Genomic DNA, 17936 nt, shown 5'->3' with positions numbered 1-17936 from the left:
AGTTATACAGGGACTGCAGCGGCACTCTGGGATCCTGCTGCTGATCCTGAAGCTCCACCAGATGCCGGAGCATGTCAGTTTGATCACGCAGCAGCCCCAGAGTTGCATCCCGCCACCACTGATCTTCCTGCCTACACCTCTGATCTTCCTGCCGCCATCTCTCATCTCGAGCGTCCCTGCTGTCCTCACGTTCACTGGCATCTTTCCTGTAATTTGATACCATGTCCTTCCACTCATTCAAATGAGCTCTTTCATTGCGGGGTCACTTCCATGATTTCCGAGAACATTTCGTCTCGCACCTTTTTTTCCGCCGCCTTATCTGAGCTAGCCTTCGGGATAGGGGAGGGAGGCTTGAAAAATTTGCAGCTGCATGAGGGAGGAAAAAAAGGAAGAGAAATATTTAAAAAGTTACATTTTACAGAACAATGCTTATACTCTTTCACGGTGAACAACACTATTCACCATACATAGCACATGTGATTTCAATAGAAGGTCTCATTTTGCATCTTAATATTGAGTGCCTGCAGCTCTGGTGATAGAGATCTCACAGACGCAGGTCTGGGCATCAGAATTCGGCTTGCATGTGGCCATGGTAAGCCATTGTCTTTGGGCTTCTGCAGCCGTCATATATCCAGCGCCCTCCTTTACCAAATAGCAAGCAAAGCCTGTTCAGTGCTGCTTCTTTCCTGTTAACATGCAGCAGCAGAAACCACTCCCCTATCCAATTCTCTGGGATGAACGCTTTACCCTTCCTTCCACCGCGTGACTGGTATCATGGAAGATCACTGCTAAACCGTGTGGCTGGTAGCAGGGAAGATCCCTGCTAGCCAAACGCGAAAAAGCTCAGCGCCAATCACCCGCCCCACTTCCCCCTGCTTGGCTACCTGCAAGGAAGGATTTCTTTTAAACAACAGGCAAACAGCCCAGTAGGAATGGCCATCTCTGTCCCCTTAATTAAATTCCTGAATTTCAACCAGGTTACCATGAACGATTTCACTCTCCTGAGGATAACACAGTGAGATAAAGAACAGATGTTGCTTGAATGCCAGAAAACACCAGGACCATACGCAGCTAGGCTTTGTCTGCAATGATACTAGATTACATGCATGGCGTGGTCAAGTTGTCCTACCATGGAGGACAGAATAAGGCTGCCCTGCCCAGAAACCTTCTGCAGAGGCTTTTGGAGTACCTCCGGAGAGCTTCATGGAGATTCATAGGTTCATAGACTCTTAGGACTGGAAGGGACCTCGAGAGGTCATCGAGTCCAGTCCCCTGCCCTCATGCAGGACCAAATACTGTCTAGACCATCCCTGATAGACATTTATCTAACCTACTCTTAAATATCTCCAGAGATGAGATTCCACAACCTCCCGAGGCAATTTATTCCAGTGTTTAACTACCCCGACAGTTAGGAACTTTTCCTATGTCCACCTAAATCTCCCTTGCTGCACTTTAAGCCCATTGCTTCTTGTTCTAGCATTAGAGCCTAGTTAACAAGTTTTCTCCTCCTCCTCATGACACCCTTTTAGATACCTGAAAACTGCTATTCATGTCCCCTCTCAGTCTTCTCTTTTCCAAACTAAACAAATCCAATTCTTTCAGCCTTCCTTCATAGGTCATGTTCTCAAGAACTTTAATCATTCTTGTTGTCTTCTCTGGACCCTCTCCAATTTCTCCACATCTTTCTTGAAATGTGGTGCCCAGAACTGGACACAATACTCCAGTTGAGGCCTAACCAGTGCAGCGTATGAGCGGAGAATGACTTCTCGTGGTCTTGTGTTACAAACACCCTGTTAAATGCATCCCAGAATCACGTTTGCTTTTTGTATCACACTGTTGACTCATATTAGCTTGTGATCCACCTACTTACCTCTAGATCTCTTTCTGCCATACTCCTTCTTAGACAGTCCTTCCCGTTCTGTAGGTGTGAAACTGATTGTTCCTCCTAAGTGGAGCACTTTGCATTTGTCTTTATTGAACTTCATCCGGTTTACCTCAGACCATTTCTCCAATTTGTCCAAGATCATTTTTTATTATGACCCTGTCTTCAAAGCAGTTGCAGTCCCTCCCAGTTTGGTATCATCCGCAACTTAATAAGCGTACTTTCTATGCCAACATCTAAGTCGTTGATGAAGATATTGAACAGAGCCGTCCCAAAACAGACCCCTGGTGAACCCCACTTGTTATACCTTTCCAGCCGGATTGGGAGCCATTAATAACTCTCTCTGAGTACGGTTATCCAGCCAGTTATGCATCCACCTTATAGGATCCATCTAAATTGTATTTGCCTAGTTTATCGATAAGAATATCATGCAGACCGTATCAAATACCTTACTAAAGTCTAGGTATACCACATCCACCGCTTTTCCCTATTCACAAGAGTTGTTATCCTATCAAAGAAAGCTATCAGATTGGTTGACACGATTTGTTCTTTACAAATCCATGCTGGCTATTCCCTATCACCTTACCACCTTCCAAGTGTTTGCAGATGATTTCTTTAATTACTTGCTCCATTATCTTCCCTGGCACAGAAGTTTAAACTAACTGGTCTGTAGTTTCCTGGTTGTTTTTATTTCCCTTTTTATAGATGGGCACTAATTTGCCCTTTTCAGTCTTCTGGAATCTTCCCGTCTCCCATGACTTTCCAAGATTAATAGCTAGAGGCTCAGATACCTCCTCTATTAACTCCTTGACTATTTTAGGATGCATTTCATCAGGCCCCTGGTGACTTGCAGGCATCTAACTTTTCATAAGTGATTTTTAACTTGCTCTTTTTTTATTTTATCTTGTAAACCTACCCCCTCCATAAGCATTCACTATGTTAGACATTCCTTCAGACTTCTCACGTGAAGACTGAAACAAAGAAGTCAATTAAGCATCTCTGCCATTTCCAAGTTTCCTGTTACTGTTTCTCCCTCCTCACTGAGCAATGGGCCTACCCTGTCCTTGGTCTTCCTCTTGCTTCTAATGTATTGATAAAAGTCTTCGTTTCCCTTTATTCCCATAGCTAGTTTGAGTTCATTTTTGTGATGGAGATTTCCGCTCTATCCCAGACATGTTAAGAGACTTTCCAGTAACTGTACTGGCCGCGAATGCATCCCAAGTCCTTAAAAAGGCTTGCTTTTAAACCATGTTTTATTTTACAAAGGTACACTCACCAGAGGTCACTTCCCTGGCTTCATTGTGTGGGATAGTGGCTTGGGAGGGCGGAGGATAATTCGTCAGAGTGAGAAAAAGCTCTGGCTGTTGGGAGAATGAGATGCTGTTGCTCTCTGCAATCTGTGTCCTCCTCTTTCTCCCCTATCTTCCTCGTCCACAGAATCCTCAGGCATGGCTGAGATTACCACCCCACCTCGGAATCCATGGACGGGGTGGGTAGTAGTGGTGGACCCCTCTTAGAATTGCATGCACCTCAGCGTAGAAGCGGCATGTTTTCGGCCTGCCCGAATCTTCTGTTTGCTTCTTTGGTTTTCTGGTAGGCTTGTCTGAGCTCCTTAACTTTCCACCGAACACTGTACTGAGTCCCTGGTGTGGCCTCTCTGCATCATGGCCTTGAAATTTTTCAAATGTTTTTTCATTTGTTTTTTGAACGGAGTTCTGTTAGCACGGCAATCCTCTCCCGCCATACAGCGATCAAATCCTAGTACCTCCCATTGTGGTCCATGCTGGACGTCTTTTTCGATTCTCAGGAGAGTGCATTTGTACCTGTGCTGATGAGCTCTGCGTGGTCACCTGTGCTGGTGAGCTCTCCAAACTGGCCAAACAGGAAATGAAATTCAAAAGTTCGCGGGGCTTTCCTGTCATCTGGCCAGATGCATCGAGTTCTGATGGCTTTCCAGAGCAGTTACAATGGTGCACTGTGGGATACCACCCAGAGGCCAATACCGTCAAATTGCGGCCACACTAACCCTAATCCGACATGGCAATACTGATTTCAGCGCTACTCCCCTCATCATGGAGGAGTACAGAAATCGGTTTTAAGAGCCCTTTATATAGATATAAAAGGCTTCGTTGTGTGGACGGGTGCAGGGTTAAATCAGTTTAACTCTGCTAAATTTGGTATAAACGCATAGTGTAGACCAGACCTGAGTGCAGTATCTTAGAATATAGAGATAACAAGACAGCCCCAAGGCAGACACCCCTCAGTTGAGTCCTGCATACGGTACTGTAGCAGTTCCCATTCACCACTAGTGCACCTTCTTGCATCTAGGTCTGGTAATGTAGCTCTTGCTGCATTGTGTGGTCCCTTGCTGCTCATCCTCTGCAATAGCCTTTCTTTTAGTAACTTGGCCCTTCCCAGGTTACAAAGGACAACTGTACAAATGCCATCTCCAGATTGTGCTGAGTCCTACCTCAGAGCTCTATGCCACTATATCAGTGGCTGACGAGGAACCCAGGCCCAAACACTATACTGAATTCCAGCCCAGGGACCCTATAACCATAAAGCCAAGTCCTGTCCCTGTTGCTGTTTCCCTGGTCACCTTCCTACCAAGCCTCTCTATGTTCTCTTGCCTGGTTCTGCATTTACCACAGGAATTTAGTCTACTCCCCTGTGGCCACTTCACCCCTTCCTAGCCTCTTGCCAGTCTCCTTACTTCAGGACAGGATCTCAGGGCTTACTTTTATCCTGGACTTCCTCCTTGTCCTGGATGACATCTCTCCTCTTAGAGAGTGACTGCAGACTCCTTTCCCTGCAGCACCCTTCTACTCTTAGCTTAGTGGCTTTATGGTGATGTCCCAGCCTTGCTCAACTCTTGGTTAACCTGGCCTTCCCTCTCTCGGGTGACGCCAGGTAACCTAACTAGCCTCTCAGGCCCTCGTTAACCCAATCCATACTAATGTGAGGCACACACTCCATCACAAATATGTAAAGGGGTATATTGGGAAGAGTAGCCCTATGTAAATGTAAGGTATTAGCAGGCAAGGAAAAACTTTATGGACTACAAAAGTCAAGGGCAAGTAGAAGTGCTATCTGGGCTAGTAAAAATGTCAGCCTTCCTTCCCACTAGACAAGGGAGAGGATGAGTGACATCAGGCACAGCAGCACTGTCAGAGGGTGCGGATTGAATGGGAGTGGAGCAAAATGAAGTGAGCTGCCTTAGGGGTATAGGGAGGACAAAGGGCAGAGCAGAGTCCCAGGACTGAGGAGCTACTCAGAGGGAAAGCACTAACATATAAATCCGTGGTATGTCCACACCTTAGATATTGCGTGCAGTTCTGGTCACCCCGTAGTAAAAAAGATGTATTAGAATTGGAAAAAGTACAGAAAAGGGCAACAAAAATGACTGGGGGATGAAAAACCTTCCATACAAGGAGAGATTAAAAAGACTGGGACTTTTCAGCCTAGAAAACAGACAAATAAGGGGGGTATATGACAGAGGTCTATAAAATCATGAATGGTGTGGAGAAAGTGAACAGGGAAGTGCTTCACATAGCACAAGAACCCAGGGTCATCCAATGAAATTAATAGGCAACAGGTTTAAAACAAACAAACAAATGAAAATACTTCACAATTGAACAGTCAACCTGTAGAACTCATTACCAGGGGATGTTGTGAAGGCCAAAAGTATAACTGGGTTAAAAAAAGAATTAGATAAGGTCATGGAGGAAAGGCCCATCAATGGCTATTAGCCAAGATGGTCAGGGATGCAACCCCATGCACTGAGTGTCCCTAGACCTGTGACTGCCAGAAGCGAAACTGAATGACAGGAGATGGATGGATTACTCAGTAAATTCTTCTTTTCTGTTCATTCCCTCTGAAGCATCTGGTACCAGCCACTGTCAGAAGACTGGATACTGGGCTAGATGGACCATTGGTCTGACTCACTATGGCCATTTGTATGTTCTCATGTAAGGAGGAGGTGAGGAGCTGTGCAATACAGCTGAGTTGTCAGTCAGAATGGAGCATCACGATAAAGGGAGAGGCAAGGTTACCATACTTATTCATTTTGAATATGTATAAAACAGCTAAGGATGAGAATTTTAAAGGATTTTAAATGTCAGGTTTCTAGGTGCTTTTGAAAATCCCACCCTGTACTTATTTGCACCTTTAGGCACCTACATACCTTTAAAAACTCAAGCCCTTAAAACCTTCCCTAGTTTAAAAAGAAACAAATCTAATTTTAATTTTATTTTATCTGACTCTTCTCTAGACATTTATAAAATCCTAGCTACCTAACTGTTCTGGCCTGGAATATTATTCCAAGGGAGTGCTTGTACACAAAGAGAAATATGTATGCAGAAAGTACTGCACTGCAGTACTATCTCAGATGCATCAGGTCTCTCAGAGTATGTATAGGTATGTATAGACTCTGGCCTTGCAGGGTCCTAAAGCCCGGCCTCCAGTCTGAGTATGAACATCTACACCACAATTAAACATCCCCTTAGTCTGAGCCCTGCAAGCCTGACTCAGCTGGCACAGGCCAACCGTGGGTGTCTAACTGCAGTGTAGACATACCCAAAGTTTATCTTCTTCTTTCTATCTGATGCAGTGACAGACAGGAGACGGGGAAGTTGTAATTGCTATAAATTCTGACCAAGAAGTGAGGAAATCAGTAAGGAGTAAGAGGAGGCTACACCAAGAACCATGCTTTTGCTGATTTTGTCTTAAGCTTGTTCTGATAAATGCTTCCAAATTACGTGGCCTTTTGCATTTTGGTCAGTTTTATATTTGTTTTGTTGTCTAATAAGCTTGTACTCATTAGGAATGGCTCCTTCAAACAGTCAGTGCCCTACACTGTCACATACTCAGTGTGATGGGATGTGCAAAGCTCACACTGGTGAAGCAAGAGTTAAGGAATTGCTCTGGACACAGAAGGCCCCACCCCACTGCCCTGGTAGGCATGCTCCCAGTGGAGGCAGAGTTCAAAAGGGAGCAGCTCAGCTCCATCTGGGTGGGCAGAGCAGGAAAGCAGTTGGGTGTTGCAGCCTCTTCCAGAGAAGCTGCCAAGGCTCCAAGCGATGAGACCAGGCCTTACGATCAAACTACCACAGAGCCTTCAAGCACAGAGGCCAAGGTTGATGAGTCGCTGCAGATAGAGGTTGGACCTCCACAGAGTGACCCAAGAAAACTCCAAGGGGAACCCGAAAACAAACTGGTGGCACCAGTGGAGGAATGGAAGATGGGGTAAGTAGGTTCAGTTGGCTGCAGATTTTGAATTATTGTTTCTTTGGGCTCTCGGAAACCCTGTGGAGAAGGAAGGGCCCAGCTTGCCCTACTCAGGGCCACTGACTCCAGCTGCTAGGCAAAGCAGCCACTGATTCTTGCCACTGGGCAACACAGTCTGGAGTATCACCACTAGATGGTACTGCTGGCCTTGGACTCAAAACCCCCCTTGGATGGTTAGGTAAAGTGTAGGATGGGATACTTGCTAAAACAAGGAGGCAGCCTAAAAACGCAAGTACAGAGCATTTATCTCTGAACTATAGACTTAAAGATGTAGGAAACTGACAGACTAAGGAATTTTAAAAGTCAAACTGAATTCCCTGCTAATCAGGGCTGACTAATGCTTTGGAAATTATTCCTACAGTGTGATTAGGGAAAAAACTCACTTTCCTTAGATCAAGAAGTGTGCTCCTGCCTTTTCAAAAGTACAAAGAAATCCAAATTTCCCCAAATTTTGTGTGTGGTTTTTCAGTGTTACTAACCGTTCTTTCTACCCTAGACATATTGTTTACATCACCACTGTTCCTGACTGACACCTTTGAAAAATCTACTCCCATTTGCTTTAGGAAGTTCTTAGACCCTTGTCACCTGGTACAGAACTCCTTCTTTGTGACAGGAAGTAACCCCCACTCCCCAAATTGAGCCCAGCCACCATCAGAAGAGATTTGCTGTGTCCATTAAGTTATCATTAGTTATTAGTTGTTTCAATTTTGTGAAGTCCTTTCCTTGCCAGGTCTTGTTAATGGAAGAAGGAAGTCAGGATTGTTGACAATGGGAGCTAAGGGGGCAATATCATTTTTTCCTAAGCTTTATCCTGTGAGCACTTCAGCATAACTCAAACAAGAGTCTAATTGTTAATGCACAGAGCTGGCTGAGATAAAAGACAGTGACGATAGTCCCAGTGGAGAGTCCAACAAGCCCTCTTACCTAATTGCTTCCAAAGAGATATAAAATGATCATGAGATCTACTTCATATGATTTACAAATTAAGTAGTCATACCTTCATGTATCAGAGATCACTACTGCCCCATTAATACCAGAACACCTTAAGAACACAAGGGCTTTATCTTGAGCTCTTTGTAATTCTCTCTTCCCATAATTATTAAAGCAATCTGGGCCTCTCTTCTGTGGCAGGAGATGAAAAACTCTCAAACAAAGCTCAAACTTTGAGAAAAGTGTGTCATTTCATAGGAGTTAATTCATCCAGAAAGCCTTAGCTGACTTGCCTTCATTAAATGTAATAGAGCTGGCTAATTTAGATGTTATAACTTATCCAAATAAGAACTATATACATCAAAATATTATATGTTCTTATACATGCCTGTTTGTATTATGGCAGTAGGATCATTATTGTGGGTCACAGCTTGTTGACAATCCTATTTTGAGTTCCAGTAATGGAAAACTATCATGATGACTTGCTTCAGTTACCTAAATCTTCTTGTCATACTACAGGTATTTTCCATTAAGAGTAACAGATATATGGTGAAAGGTAAAGGATTTTGATAAGGTTTGACAAAGACTTTAAAACAGCTGCACAGAAGCTTGTTTTAGAGCAAACAGAGGCATCAGAAAATGGTTTCTTTGATACTTTTACTATTAGATGTTGTCATGGCTTTCTCTATCTGGTTTTAGGAAGCTGATTTTTTTCCTTCTAGTTATGAAGATTATCTTGAATAACTTAGAATTAATTTTTAAAACCATATATTACAAGATCACAGAACAATGAAATAATCAGCAAAGCTACTTAATAATCAGGATTGTGAACAAGATGCTCTCAACAATTCTGACACACTAGTTTCAGCTTGGTACCACTCACAGTGTGTGACGCACAGTGGCCTGGTACACTATATTGTGTTCTAGTCTCAGAGCTGCCAATTCCCTTTTTGTATTTTTCTTTGAAGAGATGGGGAGTTACTAAAGATGGGGAGGACTTTAGTGTCATGCTGCAGACAGGAGCAAAATGGACACCAGGGTACATGTAGTATCAGATGCACATTGTATGCTTTATTATTAGGAATGACCAGATGTGACTCAGAATCAGCTTTATTGCCAGGTATAATGAGATCTCAAGCATTAACTCATAAAGTCCCTTTCAGCACAATGGTGGCCTATTTACATTTAATCTTTTAGGGTTATGTTTCAGAAAAGGAGTTTCAAGTTGCATGCTCAAAAATGTATGTGCAATTGCAAACCTGAATTTAAACACACAGTTACTGCATTTGTGAATGCAGAAATACCTATTTAGACAAATAAAATGCATGAGAATTTGTGTCAAATGCATGCACAAATGTAGATGTGTAATTGCAAATGATCTTTTTTTTTTGTTTTTATAAAAATGTACCCCTAAGACTTCCATTATTTGTCAAAGGGAGTGGAATGAACAACTGTCATTAACCCCTTGTTGTGCAATGACCTTTCCTTCAAGCAGCCCACCATAACTGTGCTTTCTGTAGACTAGAAGGGGCTGCTGGAATTTGATGAGAACTGTCCCACCAGAAACCTGTGTGTTTTGTCTCCATAATACACTCTCTCCATATAATCATCAGAATGGCCATACAATCACAGGAACAGAGTTTCTGTTTATGGGAAGATCTTAGTTTGGTAAGAAAAAAATTCATGTGTATAGAACTATTTAAAGATATTTCTACAAGTCCATTTGTTTAAAATGTAAAATAGGGCTTTCAGTTAATCACAGTTAACTCACACGATTAACACACAAAAAAAACGATTAAAAATTAATCAGGATTAATTGCAATTTTAATTGCATTGTTTAACAATAGAATACCGATTGAAATTTATTACATATTTTGGATGTTTTTCTACACTTTCAAGTATGTTGATTTCAATCACAATACAGAACACAATGTACAGTGCTCACTTTATATTATTTTTATTATAAATATTTGCATTGTAAAAATGATAAACAAAAGATAGTATTTTGCAATTTACCTCATTCAAGTACTGTAGTGCAATCTCTTTATCATGAAAGTGCAACTTACAAATGTAGATTTTTTTATTACATAACTGCACTCAAAAACAAAATAATGTAAAACTTGAGAGCCCACAAATCCACTCAGTCCTACTTCTTGTTCAGCCAATCACTCAGACAAACAAGTTTGTTTATATTTGCAGAAGATAATGCTGCCTACTTGTTGTTTACAATGTCAAAAGATATTTACATGCCAAATGAGCTAAAACTTTGTATGCCCCTTCATGCTTCAGCTAACATCCAAGAGGACATGTGTCCATGCTGATGATGGGTTCTGCTTGATAATGATCCAAAGCAGTACAGACCAATACATGTTCATTTTCATCATCTGATTCAGATGCCACCAGCAGAAGGTTCATTTTCTTTTTTGGTGGTTCGGGTTCTGTAGTTTTCACATCTGAGTGTTACTCTTTTAAGATTTCTAAAAGCATGCTCCACCTTGTCCCTCAGATTTTGGAAGGTACTTCAGAATCTTAAACCTTGGGTTGAGTGCAGTAGCTATTTTTAGAAATTTCATGTTGGTACCCTCTTTATGTTTTGTCAAATCTGCACTAAAAAGTGTTCTTAAAATGAACAACATATGCTGGGTCATCATCTGAGACTGCTATAGAATGAAATATATGGCAGAATGTGGGTAAAACAGAGCAGGAGATATAAAAATTCTCACCCAAGGAGTTCAGTCACAAATTTAATTAATGCATTTTTTTCGCGAGTGTCATCAGCATGGAAACATGTCCTCTGGATTGGTGGCCAAAGCAAATAGGGGCATACGAATGTTTAGCATATTTGGCACATAAATACCTTGAAATTCTGGCTACAAAAGTGCCATAGGACTGAGCGGACTTGTAGGCACTAAAATTTACATGGCTTTATTTTTGAATGCAGTTATTTTTTTGTACATAATTCTATATTTGTAAGTTCATCTTTCATGATAAAGAGATTGCACTACCATACTTGTATGAGATGAATTTATTTTTTTTACAGTGCAAATTTATAATAAAAAATAAATATAAAATTAGCCCTGTGCACTTTGCATTCTGTGTTGTAATTGAAATCAATATATTTGAAAATGTAGAAAACATCAAAAATATTTAAATAAATGGTATTCTATTATTAACAGTGCGATTAATTGCGATTAATTTTTTTAATCACTTGACAGCCCTACTGTAAAATATAAGTGAAATGAAACTGTAATTGTAGAGTGAGCTGGATGGTTCAGAGGACTGATGGTGTGATACGAAGCCTTTTATGTCTAGGTCGCCTGTCCACTTCTAGGTTACAGTGGCCAAAAATCATTGGCATCACTTTTGTTGTCTAAGAATGAAAAAATCATTTGCTGGTCTCTCTCCAATTAGTAGTTGACAAGTGGCCACAGTGGAAACCACATAAAAATGGCCACACTGCATCAGACCAAAGATCCATCTAGCCCAGTATCATATCTTCCAACGGTGGCCAATGCCAGGTGCCCCAGAGGGGATGAACAGAACAGGTAATCATCAAGTGATTCATCCCATCGCCCATTACCAGCTTCTGGCAAACAGAGGCTAGGGACACCATCCCTGCCCATCCTGGCTAATAACCATTGAAGGACCTATCCTCCATGAATGTATCTAGTTCTTTTTTAAACACTGTTATAGTTTTGGCCTTCACAACATCCTCTGGCAAAGAGTTCCACAGGTTGACTGTGTGTTGTGTGAAGAAATACTTCCTTTTGTTTGCTTTAAACCTGCTACCTATTAATTTCATTCGGTGACCCCTAGTTTTTGTGTTGTGAGAAGAAATAAATAACACTTATTTACTTTCTCTACACCACTCATGATTTTATAGATGTCTATCATATCCCCTCTTAGTTGTCTCTTGTCTAAGCTGAAAAGTTCCAGTCTAATTAATCTCTCCTGATATGGAAGCAGTTCCATACCCCTAATCATTCTTGTTGCCCTTTTCTGTACCTTTTCCAATTCCAACATATCTCTTTTGAGATGGGGCCACCACATCTGCACACTGTATTGAAGCTGTGGGCATACCAAGGGTTTATATAGCGGCAATTTGATATTTACTGTCTTATTATCTATCCCAGGGATCGGCAACCTTTGGCACACGGCCCGTCAGGGAAATCCACTGGTGGGCTGGGACGGTTTGTTTATCTGCAGCGTCCGCAGGTTCGGCCGATTGCAACTCCCACTGGCTGTGGTTCACTGTTCCAGGCCACGGGAGGCTGTGGGAAGCAGCGTGGGCTGAGGGATGTGCTGGCTGCCACTTCCCACAGTCCCCATTGGCCTGGAATGCTGAACCGTGGCCAGTGGGAGCAGCAATCAGATTCAACAAGGAGAAGTGCCAAGTCCTGCACTAAGGATGGAAGGATCCCATGCACTGCTACAGACTAAGAAGATAAGAATGGCCATATTGGGACAAACCAAAGTATCCTGTCTACTGATAGTGCCCAATGCCAGGTGCCCCAGAGGGAGTGAACCTAAGAGGTAATGATCAAATGATCTATCTCCTGACATCCACCCACTGGGGACCGAGTGGCTAGGCAGCAGATCTGCAGAAAACGACCTAGGGGTTACAGTGGACGAGAAGCTGGATATGAGTCAACAGTGTGCCCTTGTTGCCAAGAAGGCTAACAGCATTTTGGGCTGTATATGTAGGGGCATTGCCAGCAGATCGAGGGACATGATTATTCCCCTTTATTTGGCATTGGTGAGGCCTCATCTGGAGTCCAGTTTTGTGCTCCATACTACAAGAAGGAAGTGGAAAAACTGGAAAGAGTCCAGCAGAGGGCAACAAAAATGATTAGGGGGCTGGAACACATGACTTATGAGGAGAGGCTAAGGGAACTGGGATTGTTTAGTCTGCAGAAGAGAAGAATGAAGAGGGACTTGATAGCTGCTTTCAACTACCTGAAAGGAGGTTCCAAAGAGGATGGATCTAGACTGTTCTCAGTGGTAGCAGATGACAGAACAAGAAGTAATGGTCTCAAGTTGCAGTAGGGGAGGTTTAGGTTGGATATTAGGAAAAACTTTTTCATCAGGAGGATGGTAAAGCACTGGAATGGGTTACCTAGAAAGGTGGTGGAATCTCCTTCTGTAGAGGTCCTGCTTTGAGCAGGGGGTTGGACTAGATGACCTCCTGAGGACTCTTCCAACTCTGATATTCTATGAAACAAACTGTCCTGGCCCGCCAGCAGATTTCCCTGACAGGCTGCGTGCCAAAGGTTGCCGATCCCTGATCTATCTCTTTCTTAATAATTCCAAACATTCTGTTAGCTTTTTTGACTGCCGCTACACATTGAGTGGATGTTGTCAAAGATTTATCCACTCCAAGAGCTCTTTCTTGAGTGGTAACAGCTAATTTAGATCCCATCATTTTATATGTATAGTTTGGATTATGTTTTATAATCTGCATTACTTTGTGTTTATCAACACTGAATTTCATCTGCCATTTTGTTGCCCAGTCACCCAATTTGTGAGATCCCTTTGTGACTCTTCACAGTCTGCTTCACACACTGTCATGGTTAGCACTATATGGTACCCTTACTGTTAATCTTAGCAGAGAGGCCTAATGATGGAATGGACACAGACTGGGCCTAATGATGGAATGGACACTCTCCTTCCTTGATGTGATCCCTCTAGGTCAGGCTTGGTGATCTTTGTGGGTGCACAGATGGGAAGCTCACACTGCCTCAGCCACTATTCTGTGAATAAATGTCAGACATTGGTTCCTAAGTCTGTCAGCCAGATACATTTCATAAGCATTAACTTTAATCAGAAATACCAAGCAACTGTTCTCCCCACAGCCTATTACTTATAAATGTATCTTTGTTACAGTTCTTTGTATTGTAGATAGGTAGGTAGGTAGGTACAGTAGGTAATAGCGAAACTTATTATGCTTGCAACTACAGGATCAAGGAATTCCAGTGCCTGTGTGTTGCTGTTTCGGTTGATAAGTGTCTCTTCAGACATTCACAATCTCATTCAGTGTCATAGTTTGTTCATCATATGAATGTGAGAGGTACTTAGAGCCATAAGAATGATTCTATCACAGCAGATTAAATATATGTATGATATTATTGACTGCAGTATCAGATAGTCCAGGAGTGAACGCAGGTTTGCATTTATTTCTAGGGCTCTGTTACCATTCATAAACTACTTGAGCTGTACTCTACCAGTGCATGACACCAACTGAGCCTGTTGAGTGTATTTACAGTCTAGTAATTACTTCATGTACATCTCTAGTATTTGCTTCTTTGCAATTATACTGTTCTACTTTCAATACCAGCTTTCAAAACTACAGCCTGAAATAAAATGCATAAAATTTCCCTCTTGTGAAAGAGAAATGAAAGTGCAGAAAACATACTGAATTTCTCAACAGAAATTTTATGTAAAAGGAAGACCAACAACATCCTTTAATGCATAAAATGTCAAGCTTGTAAAAATAGTATTCTGGGAAGTTGTGTTTGATCATTTGTTAAATACTGTGATATAAAATGTAGAAATCCATGTGTAATGCTTCAAATCCCTAATGTAGTTTAAAAGGTCAGTTGAAGCCTAAAAGGACTTGACATTTTCTCTTTAAAAATCTGACTTTTTGACTCAGAGCTAACAACATTTGAGCTTGAATGACCTGAAGGATAAATACAAAAGCTGATTTCAGTTGAACTATTTAGAAGCAGGAGATCTTCTAATTTGTAAGATAGCATTGAGAGAGCTTTTTCCATTAAGAGCTCAATCGACTGAAAAATGATTTCCTTGGGTATTCCACAATCTTTCAATGCTTGTGTAAATTTTACACAGGAGGGGGCAGTGAATGAGGCTCAAGATGTATAACACCATGCCACAAAAGCAGAAGGCCCTTTTACAAGGTGGAGAGAACTGGTGTTTGCTCTGCAGAATTACACATTGCCCCTCTCTACCTATTCCACCCTCAGGTGGAAGGCAGCATATATTTTAGATGTTAGGTGTGTCACACGGTCTGTAGAACTCAAAAGTAATCTAGCCTTGCTGACTATTAGGAATATTCCTATGAAAATTATTACAGTATTTTACAGTAACATTCAAAACCTAATAACACTCTAATGGGCTCTGACTCAGGAAAGCACTAAGTACATGCTTAAGTCCATCCTCATTTAGGAAAGCACTTAAATGTATGCTTATGTGTGTAAGTCCCATTGACTTCAATGGGGAGCCTCTGACCTCTACATGTTTGATAACTTCACCAAAGGCATTCTGGCAATTGGAAATATACTGTTTGTAGACATTTGAGTCACATCCCCTTTTCTCCAGTCAAACCCTCTCCACTAGGGCCACAAAGAGGAGCGATTAGCATAGAGCAGGGGAATTGCCAGATGGACAACTCTATAGGAGTTTATAGACTCTTTGTATAATAAACAGTCTAATGAAAAAATCCTTCCCTTTGCCACAATGTAATACCAGTCCATGGTACTTCCAGATGTTGGATATAAAAGAAAGAAATAAAGAGTGGTGTTTGGTAGAGAAGAGACCAGGAGAGATGTATGGAGATAAGCCTCCTTGAGCCTTTTCTTAAAAACGTGGGGATAAACCATGCTGAAGGAAGCAGTGCCTTGCATCTACATCCCTGTATAGTCTACAGAGAAACATAAAGCTGTGCTGGGGCTGTCCAGTTGGATCCAAGACCCAACCAACCAGGTGCATCATAGGATGGAGTTGGATAATATATCCCCTCCTCTGCACTTCTCTTAGTTTTACTGGAAAATAATCACATGATTTATGTAGGAATGGGCCTGAACCAGAAACCTGAATCCTAACTCTGTCTTCATGGTTGGGTCTATCCTGATAACAGACTACAATGAACTCCCAGATGTAAACAAGTGTAGGCAAGTTGAGGTCTGGATCCAGACTTTGTGGCTGCTCAGGGCCATCTCTGGGATTAGGTGTAATACTCATGTTACCATTGTACCAAATATGCCACTTTGCTTACTGACTGAGCAGATGTAGCCAATCAGAAAGCAAGTTATTCATAAAATAAAGCATACTTTTGAAAACCCTATGGGGTCTGTGGATTAGCTCTTCTGTGGTTGGCTGACTCATACAATAGCCTGTTCTCTAAAGCCAATCGCAATACGACTACTCCGGAATGGTACAGTGAGCAACTTTCATTTTATTACGTTGACATCCATCAGACAAAATGATTGCATCTACATCAGTCATTTGGTATAACAGAAATAAAGTCATTTTAACAGAACATTATCACAGGATCAATGTCTCCCTGCTTTTCTTCAATGTTTATTTTTGATAAATGCCTCAGCTTCAGCTCGGCATTTATCTAGCAGCTGGGGACTATTATACTGTGACAGCCTTCTATTCCATTGTCATAGTGTCAGATTCTTGTAAAGGAAAATAGGTAGATATTTTTGCTTTTAGAATGTTAAGAAATAAGTGCCATTCCTACTCCTAATTTAGCTATTTATTAATTTTAATTGATAGTTCTAGTGATAATTAACAGATTTCTGTATTGATAAAAAGCAGGCACATACTTTATGTTAATAATAGCACAGGTTTGAGATGTATGAATTGCTGTTCTTTTACAAATATAGACTGATAATCACTATTATGAAAAAAAAATCATTTAAATTTGAAAACCAACCTATTATCCCCTTTGTCCATTATCTTTTAATTAAGTAATACTGAGAGATTTGAAGAATTTTTTTATAGTCACACTGCACAGTCATTGTATGCTTGTACTATAAATACAATATAAAACACTATACAATATAAAATGCTTCCATTTCATTTCTGTTAAACTCATCATAAGAGACAGAGGGAAATTGAGAGTAAATATACACCCCAGTAGCCACTTCTCATATTCCTCAAAGATATTAAATTCAGTGTTTGGGTCTGGATTAGGTGTAGAATAGGGTTTGGTGCTTGGATGAGATTTCCACCAGCATGAATGTTGGATAGCTCATGAGATTATTTGATAACATGAGATTACAGCTGTATGAGAAGTGGGAAATAGGCCCCTTCTGCTTTAAGATTTTACCAGGAATCAAAAACATGGGAAGCCTTTAGATCCAGAGATATCAATCCAGGCTTTTCAGAAACTTGAGGAGGTTCATAATCAAGTTATCAGGTTTGGTCTATACACAGTCTGTGTTATAATTTAGCCCCTTGGGAATCTTAATTTTGTGTTTTCAGTAAAAGGAGAGCATAGATAATATCTTGGTTAGTTTTTAGTATGAACATCTCTATGCTATTTGTACACAGATGGATGTCAGTACCTTATCGTAGTTTGATTACACTCTTCTCCTTCAGGACAACATCCACAAAATACCTTGCAATGATTCATATTTCTAGAAAACATCCACTCTAAATCTAAACTTGTTCCCCCTCCCTCATGGGATGATATTCCACCTTTATTGCTTGTATTTACTTAAATTATTTTACTATTTTTATTGATTGATTTGCATTGCAGCCACTATCCTATTTATTAGAACTGTCAAAAATCTAGAACACCTATGTTCTGTTAAAGCCCTGCCCAACAACAGCTATGCTGGGCTCTCTTTTTCTCTTGTGTTGATTTCCATCACCTTCCATTCTGGCTCCTTCAATGCTCTGTCCTGCAAAGAGGAGTATTCCAGTGATACTAAGGGACCCGAAGAAGAACCTCCCTGCATCCTGAAACCACATCACTTCTTTGGAGGATCATCACTATTTCATTTGTTCACAGCCATGTGTTTCATGCTACCAAATGACCCCTTTGTCCAGATGCTCCAAACTCCAGCCCTGAGCCCTCGGGAAAGTT

This window comes from Chelonoidis abingdonii, chromosome 2 (assembly GCF_003597395.2).
Source record: "Chelonoidis abingdonii isolate Lonesome George chromosome 2, CheloAbing_2.0, whole genome shotgun sequence".
NCBI classification, from domain to species: Eukaryota; Metazoa; Chordata; order Testudines; family Testudinidae; genus Chelonoidis; species Chelonoidis abingdonii.
The sequence above is the reverse complement of the archived record's forward strand: the minus strand, read 5'-3'. Positions refer to the sequence as shown.